Source organism: Leiobunum rupestre, chromosome 3, assembly GCF_980474605.1.
Source record: "Leiobunum rupestre chromosome 3, qqLeiRupe1.1.hap1, whole genome shotgun sequence".
In the NCBI taxonomy this organism is placed as follows: domain Eukaryota; kingdom Metazoa; phylum Arthropoda; class Arachnida; order Opiliones; family Sclerosomatidae; genus Leiobunum; species Leiobunum rupestre.
The window spans coordinates 53,149,672-53,157,729 of record NC_143386.1 but is presented as its reverse complement, the minus strand read 5'-3'; the positions used below and the strand labels follow the sequence as shown (position 1 = coordinate 53,157,729).

Genomic DNA, 8,058 nt, shown 5'->3' with positions numbered 1-8,058 from the left:
CCGGTAAATGATCGGGTACTCTTGACTCTCATGAAGCTCAAATCAAATTTGACGTTCGCTGCTTTAGCTTCATTATTTGTCATTTCCAATCGATCGGTTTCCACCTACTTCAAAAGAACCCTCTGTGCCCTTGCTGAAGTTTTAAAAAAATTCATATTTTGGCCGAATTTAGATAATTATAGGAGTAATTTTCCTAAATGCTTCAAAGAGTTTCAAAACACTCGTGTGGTCTTGGACTGTTCAGAAGTTCCCATGATGAAACCTAACACGTTTCATGACCGAGTGGCAACCTACAGCCATTATAAAGGCACCCACACAATTAAACTTCTCATTGGAATTTCGCCTTCTGGAATGATTACGCTCGTGAGTGACCCTTGGGGCGGAAAAGTTAGTGACAAGGAAATCACTGTTGAGAGTCGGGTCATATCTAACTGCGAACAATTTATTGATGGAATTATGGTTGATAAAGGCTTTCTAATTGAAGACGAATGTGCTGCCAATGGTATAGTTCTACATATCCCACCATTTTTAAGAAAGAAAAAACAGTTTAGTAAAGACGAACAGGGCCGTCTTAACCTACTGTTGGGCCCCTGGCACTTTGAATTTTGGGGGCCCCTCGAGTGGCGTAAAATTGGGGGGGGGGGGTAATGTACCCCCTTAATTTTTAGGAATAGCACCAGCCCTCCCCGTTGAATAGTAAAAAGTGGTGGGGGCCGACAAATTCACCTTCTAAACGGCACCCCCTAAATCTAGAACTTTCCTAAAATATTCGCATCTAGAAAAGTTTGGTGTATACAGTGATTTCAGAATCACGTGACACGACGTCACCTATGCTTTTTCCTATAGAGTAAAAATCCCGCACAAAATGGCGGCCATAGCCAAAGCTACGAATAAAATATATTCGTATATTATATACTCTATAAAATAAAACAACATCTTCTAAAACAACTTATCTATAATTTTTTACAATAAAAATATGTTTAGTAATATTAATCTCGGTCACTTGATCTGATTTTACTTCTTTAAAGATGTAACAGAAGTTTTAAAATTAATCGGCCTAAGCTCCAGAGAAGGGGCAATGTGTTTAAGATATTCCCAATATCTCTTCTAACTTGGTGCCGAATTTCCGTTACAGAAAATTTTCTGAACTCCGAATTTTCCCACCGGCTATCGGCTAATAATTTCCAGGAAATTTTCCAACATTGAGCTTACCTATAGCTAGCCCTAGACCCCATTATATGAAATACAGTTTAATCAAAGATAATATAACTACGTACCCTAGATTCTAAATCACGGCGTTTCTCGATAGCGCGTTTTCTCGTGAGGCTTTACTGAGTTCGCGCCGGAAGTCGGAAAAATCGGGCTCCATAGCAGGCTGAGAAATAAGGAATTTCAATATATATATATATATATATATATATATATATATATATATATATATATATATATATATTGAAATTCCTTATTTCTCAGCCTGCTATGGAGCCCGATTTTTCATCAATCACTTCGAACTAGAGAGAGAGAGTCCGTCAAGGTCATTTGTATCACGCATAGAGATAGACCCCCCCCCGCATGTTATCTGGAAATCTGGCCGACCGAAAGACACGCGCTTTAGTTTTTTTTATGACCTTGAGCGACTACCGTCAGCCTGATCGGTGAACGGGGCGTAAAATACCTCGGGAATACCGGTCCTCTAAAATTTACAGTCCGTGATTTAACTAGATGTCAGTAGCCTTGCCAGCTCCATGGAGGCAGTTTTTTCCGACTTCCGCCGGGAAGTCAATAAGAGCTTGCGTTACGTGCAAGGATATATATTTCAAATCTAGGGTACGTAGTTATAGTATCTTTGGTTTAATTAAACGCAGGTGGCAATGTGGCAGACAGTGAGACTGAAACGATGGCATAGGCCTAACAAGCAACAAAGTCGGCCTAGCACCAAGGAATTGAAATAAATAACTGTAGAAAAGTTAAAAACAAAAATAATTCTTATAAACTTTGATATTTAAAAATTAATTAATAATTACCGTTCATGAAACGCATCGGAGAAAAACAATTATCCCATTGTGCTCAAACGATGTCAAAATATTTGGGTATGATAGTAGACGTTACCGACTTCAGCTATTAGATTTATAAAAACAAACTCTTGAAATCCCACGACCACACAAATCGGTTCTATAATCAGGAGGGGAAATAAGGCGGTGACAGTGGGCAAATGACCAGTTTAAAAATTGCCCGGACCAGTTTATTAATTAAATCGGAGGGGGGTTAGTGGTACACTGGACCACTTAATTAATTCGAGGTAAATATTTTGAAATTGGTAGGTCGAAATGTTATATTATTAGTTATTGGATTTGAAGGTCTGTGTAACGGCGGCTGCGGCATGTTAGTACATTCTAATTGTAATTCACTAGGGCTGTGCAAGTAGTGGTTTTAGGCAATCGAGTCGGGTATCTAGTACGAAATTTTTTCATCGAGTATTCGAGTCGAGTCATATTGGAGTGGGATATAAAAGACTAGTATACTAACCGACTAGACTAATTATAGTAATTAATAGTAAAATAACAAAAAACATTTTTTTAAAATTATTAATGTACCGTCTGTCTCCTAAGTTCTAAAGCCAGTCGACATCCGAAACTAAAACTTAATAATATTGTTCAGATAAACACCGCGCAGGCGCAGTACGTTTTAAAAACCGTGATCCATCCTCAAGGTCATTCAAAGTATTTGTTATTTCTACGTCTTTTAGGTACCGTTTATTATTTTCCCCCCAAAAGTTGCAAGAACCATCTTTGAACTTACAGCAGCTTAATCGAGTTATCGGGTACCCGACGATGCAGTTATTGTTACTCGATAATCGACGAGTATTTTCCAATTACTTATTCGAGGTCCAGTTTGAGTACTCGACTTCTAAAAATGCCGAGTAATCGATGATGATCGAGTACTCGCACAGCCCTAGAATTAAAACTATTAAAAACGGTTAAGAGTTAAAACACGCTATTCTAATGTAGCAGACGAAGTCCACTCGGCGTGGTCCAGTTTATTTATTCTAGGCCAGGTGGGTCACTGGTCACCTGTCCACTTTAAAAAAATCATAATTTCTCACCCTGTCCATAATGCTATTAAACTTACTTAGAGAAACGTTTCAGTTGAACAGCTATTTCAAATCATTTTGGCCTACTAATGTATAAAAATAGGCTGTGTCCGAAAAACTGTTGGTGATGGAAATCAAATTATTGAGCGTAGAAATTAGCTTAGACTAAAAATGCGGCGACGTTGTCCGCCCCTCGTCATAAATCGTGAAATACAAAAATAGGGCGTTTAATCATTATTTAAAGATAATTTTTAATATTGAATGGTTTTGTATTAGGCCTGAGGGGGCCCTTTTGAACTCGGGGCCCTGGGCCAGGGCCCAACGGGCCCAATGGGAAAGACGGCACTGAAGACGAAAGCGTAAAAAATCAAAAAATAGCATCTGCTCGTGTGCATGTGGAGAGAACCATTCAACGAATTAAATTATTTAAAATTGTCAATGATAAATTTGACCTTGATTTAGTTCCCTATTGCAATGAAATCGTTACGGTCATATGTGGATTAGTAAATTTACTAAAACCAATTCTAGCAGATGACAAATTTGATGATTAAATGTTATGTGGCACGGGAAATAAATATTTTTCAAGATTATAGAAAAATTTTATTATAAACTTATCATTTGTTACTCTTAATATCTCACTTCATTTAAAAATTGTAGATAATACTAAATGGCACAGTTTGAAATAGGAACTTTTAAATGAACTTAAATAAATCACTTATTCTTGACCAGTAATGGTAAATATACCTTGAAATAAAAATTGCACAATTTCACTATGTTCTGCTTTAAATATTCTTCATCTCTCTCAATATCAATAAAAAGATAACCCTTAGGAGAATATAGAAAAAATGAGCATGTTTTTAAGTTTAATACATAAAGTCCAAGTTGAATTTGCGCGTAATACCCTCTGCAATCATTACTTGGTAGGAAAATTCCTTTTTCTCCAACTTTCAAGAAGTTGAGTTTATTTTGCGCAACAGCTTCTTCGATTGAAATTTTTTTGGCTACGAAAGGACTCTTGATCTCGAGCAATTTGGTCTCGCCATTTTCCACATATATTCCATCTGGACTAAAAGCCAGAAATGGATTCCGGAGGCTAATTAGGAGACCATATTCCACTTTTCTAAAAGCTTGGAAGCTGTGTTTGCTTTGTTTTTGGATGACAGAACTTTTTTGAAAGTGGTTCCTGTTAATCTCACTTTTCTTTCCAGTTTCCACTCATCTGTTTTTTGGTCTAATTGAGCGAGCGTTTTTGCTTTTTCAAAATCAACTTGAACAAAATCATCGTAGAACTGCTTTTCTTCAGTTGACATGTTACGAGTAAAATTGTTCTCGTAGTGCGTTGGAACATAAAGGGTTTCTCTCAAAATATTATCGACAAAAATGATTTGGTCCGAATCAGCAGGGTCAATTTGTCGGCGTTTACTAGGATTGTAAATAATTTCTTCATTTGCAGCTGGAATACTAGATACGGCACTTGTAACATCTAAGGCTTTTTTTGGTTTGACATTCCATTTAACAAACTCTTTAAGACTTGGGGGTAAATGCCTGGCACACATTGGTTCGTAAGGCAGGCTCGATAAAATCCGTTCCTCACAATTTTTTAAACTGCTCGTGTCAAAAATGGGTTTGACAACTTTTCTCACGCAATCTAGATCTTGGATTTTTTTGCGTGGTAGTGGGCTTGGACATTTGCCTTCATTTTACCCCATTTTTGAGGCTTTGATGTACATGATACATCATTAGAGAGCTGACCTAACTTTCCATAGCGATTTACGTAAAATAAACCTGCTACGGAATGTTTACAAAATCCAGAGTTCCTTGGAAAAATAATTAAACGTTATTATTCAGATATAATTTAAATATACAAATTAAATCATTTACCCGCTCTTACACGAAGAGTTGACACTTTTAATGAAGTGTTTTTCATTTTCATCCAGTTTAAATTGTAGTTTTAAAGAATGTGGTTCCCCACTTGGTGAGCTGGACTGAATCACAAAGCCTTCAATTAAAATTACGCCCTCTTCTTCGTTAGAGAAATAAAATTTTAAAGATCCTTTTGGGCTTTCCCTGACCATTCGTTCCCCTTCTTCTAACGCTCCAATGTAGTGCTTCCAACCGATACTCAGATAACAGTTACGTTTTCTGAACTGAGCGAAATTTCGAATAAATCTGGCATCAGATAAACTGATGAAATTTTAAAATATCTTCAGATCGGGTGGTTGGAAACAGGTTATCAATCCAGATCATTTTACAGGAAGAAATCTAAGTATATCACAAACTGAAGGGTATTATCTGATCAGATATAAAAATGTAATACAGTTATCTGATTTACGTGTATCTATTTGTTAAATTCCTTAAAAAGAGTATAACCTAAAGTAACTGGTTGTGTTTGATTCGCTAATAAAGGCAAGCGCGACGTCTTATTTTTGTCCAATACACCTATTGGATCTATAAAAATACACAATGTATCAGTACAGTCACCCATTTATTTTATTTTAGTCCAATACACCTATTTGATCTACAAAAATACACAAGGTATCAGTACAGTCACCCATTTGTCTTATTTTAGTCCAATACACCTATTTGATCTATAAAAATACACAATGTATCAGTACAGTCACCCATTTGTGTTATTTTAGTCCAATACACCTATTTGATCTATAAAAATACACAATGTATCAGTATAGTGACCCATGTGTTTTTAGTTAGAAGGATTTTCAGTAAAACACAAATTAAGGGCGTTCGCTCGACTCGCTCGACAAAAAATACTCTCTGAAAAAAGGCTATATAAGTAAATAGGACGTCATGAGTAGAAATTAATCACTGAGATATGGCAAGCGGTAAAACGCTAGACGGTCGAGATCGGAGACCACGAAGCGAGATATGGGGTCATTATATGATCATGTCGGAAGGAACTACATCACCTGATGGTAGAGTAAAAGAGGTCCAGTTTGCCAAATGTGTACACTGCGATAGGTAAGCTATGTATTCTTAATTATTAAATATTGTAATTTGTTGATAGATTTTCCATATATCTATTGCTTTTATTGCCCCTAGATGAAAGTATTTGTATAGCGGAAAATCTAATAAAAGTACTGGTAATATGAAGACCCACCTCGTGAATAAACACCCTGGTCTAGTACCGTTGGCTACTTCCTCGGAGGTTTCGTCAAGACAACACTTTTCGTCATGGATAGATGGAGGTAATGTTAGTGTCTAAGGCAGATGTCCAATTTTTCCCGAATTTGGCAAAACCATCTACATTCAATACACAATTTAGGATAATATGATGATAAACTATTGGTTTTACAGCTACTGGTGTACGACGAAAATTAAATGAGTGGATAATTTTGACTAACCAACCATTTACAATGGTAGAAGAGCCAAGTTTCAAATTTTTCATTAACGAACTGTCCCCTAAAAATCCATTACTACAAGATGCTATACCAACGTGTTCAACAACTGTTAAAAATGACGTTATGATGTCTTATTGGAAAGAAGTTGAAATCCTACGAACCATTATGAAGGTATTATCATATCAAAGTTTCGTTTCTTCCACTGTTTATCGCTAATATTAGTCGTCTTCTATACCTTTCTCAGCATGTTTCTAGACAAATATCGTTTACACATGATTGTTGGACCTCGAATAACGGGTGGCCTTTTATTGGGATAACCGCCCATTGGATTGACGACACTTGGAGGTCGAAAGAAATTCTACTGGGACTTATGCATTTCCCAGGGAAACATGACGGCAAACACATATCTGACGCATTTCTTAAAATGATCGACGACCGTGGATTATCAAAGGTAATGGATCCGTACGTAGGACATGTGATGAGCATTACTGGATACGATGTGTGGTAACTGATACATTTCAAGGTGTTAGCAATAACGATGGACAATGCGTCCAACAACGATAACTTCACCTCCGAATTCGAGCAGACATCCAAAGACAGAGGATTTAGGTTTAATACCAAGAACCGTGTACGTTGTTTCGCACATATTCTTAACATAGCTGTGCAGGACATGTTGAAGGAACTTAAAGAAATTTCTTAATATGACGACGAAGATGAACAAGATTGCGACTTTGACTACTTAGAAAACGACTGCAACATTGGTCAATCCGTAGCCAAGGTGAGAATTAATAACTTTGATTCCATCGAAAATTAACACAATCATTTATCCTCGGAAGTTAATCAACTTTACACTTCATTGCAGATAAGAACTGTCGTATCTAAAATTAGATTGTCAACAGGAAGAAAAGAGAAGTTGATGGAATTTAACACGCTGTTTAATCTTCCGAATGTAACTCTCATGTTAGACGTCAGAACTCGCTGGAATTCAACATATGTCATACTCTGTAGGGCACACCAACTTCGACAGATTGGAACATTTTGAAAGACGTTTTACCGAACCTTGGCTCCTGGGTTTCTGACGTGACCGTTCGTGGGTTTTTATTAATCTTTGCAGGCGCTTATGAACGATGATAGGGATTTTCAAAGTCATATGATCCTGGACTCTGAATGGACAAATTTCGAGGAACAACTTAACGTTCTAAAGTTAAAAGTACCAATACTTAATATTACTTGAAAATGCTAAAAAATATTTTCCGACAAGGATTTTTACGTGGCCACCAATCGTGTATCGGCTTCGCGCTATCCTACGTTGGGACGGCTTCGGTACAAGAAGATGAATTTCTTGCTATTTACCCTAAGCGTCCTAAGAAACAAGCAAAGGGATCCGAGATGAACAGGTACTTGATCGCCAACCTTGCGCCACCCCATACCAACATCATCGAATGGTGGAAGGTAAATATCTTCAATAAATGGTGTCTTTAGGTTATTGGCTTAATAATCCCTATTTCAGGCGCATGAAGACGAATTTAAGCAGTTATCTAGAATGGCACGTGATTACCTTGCCGTTTCAGGAACATCAGTACCCGCTGAACGCACCTTTTCTACGGGATC

General features: G+C 37.1%; 1 long non-coding RNA gene across 1 annotated transcript; it reads left to right on the top strand.

Annotated features, from left to right (window-relative positions):
* The first annotated feature begins 6,717 nt into the window (after positions 1 to 6,717).
* On the top strand, positions 6,718 to 7,534 carry LOC149952583 (uncharacterized). The gene is made up of 3 exons (XR_016479894.1): positions 6,718 to 6,898; positions 6,971 to 7,225; positions 7,310 to 7,534. It is a non-coding gene; the product is annotated as an uncharacterized LOC149952583 (long non-coding RNA).
* The last annotated feature ends 524 nt before the right edge of the window (positions 7,535 to 8,058 follow it).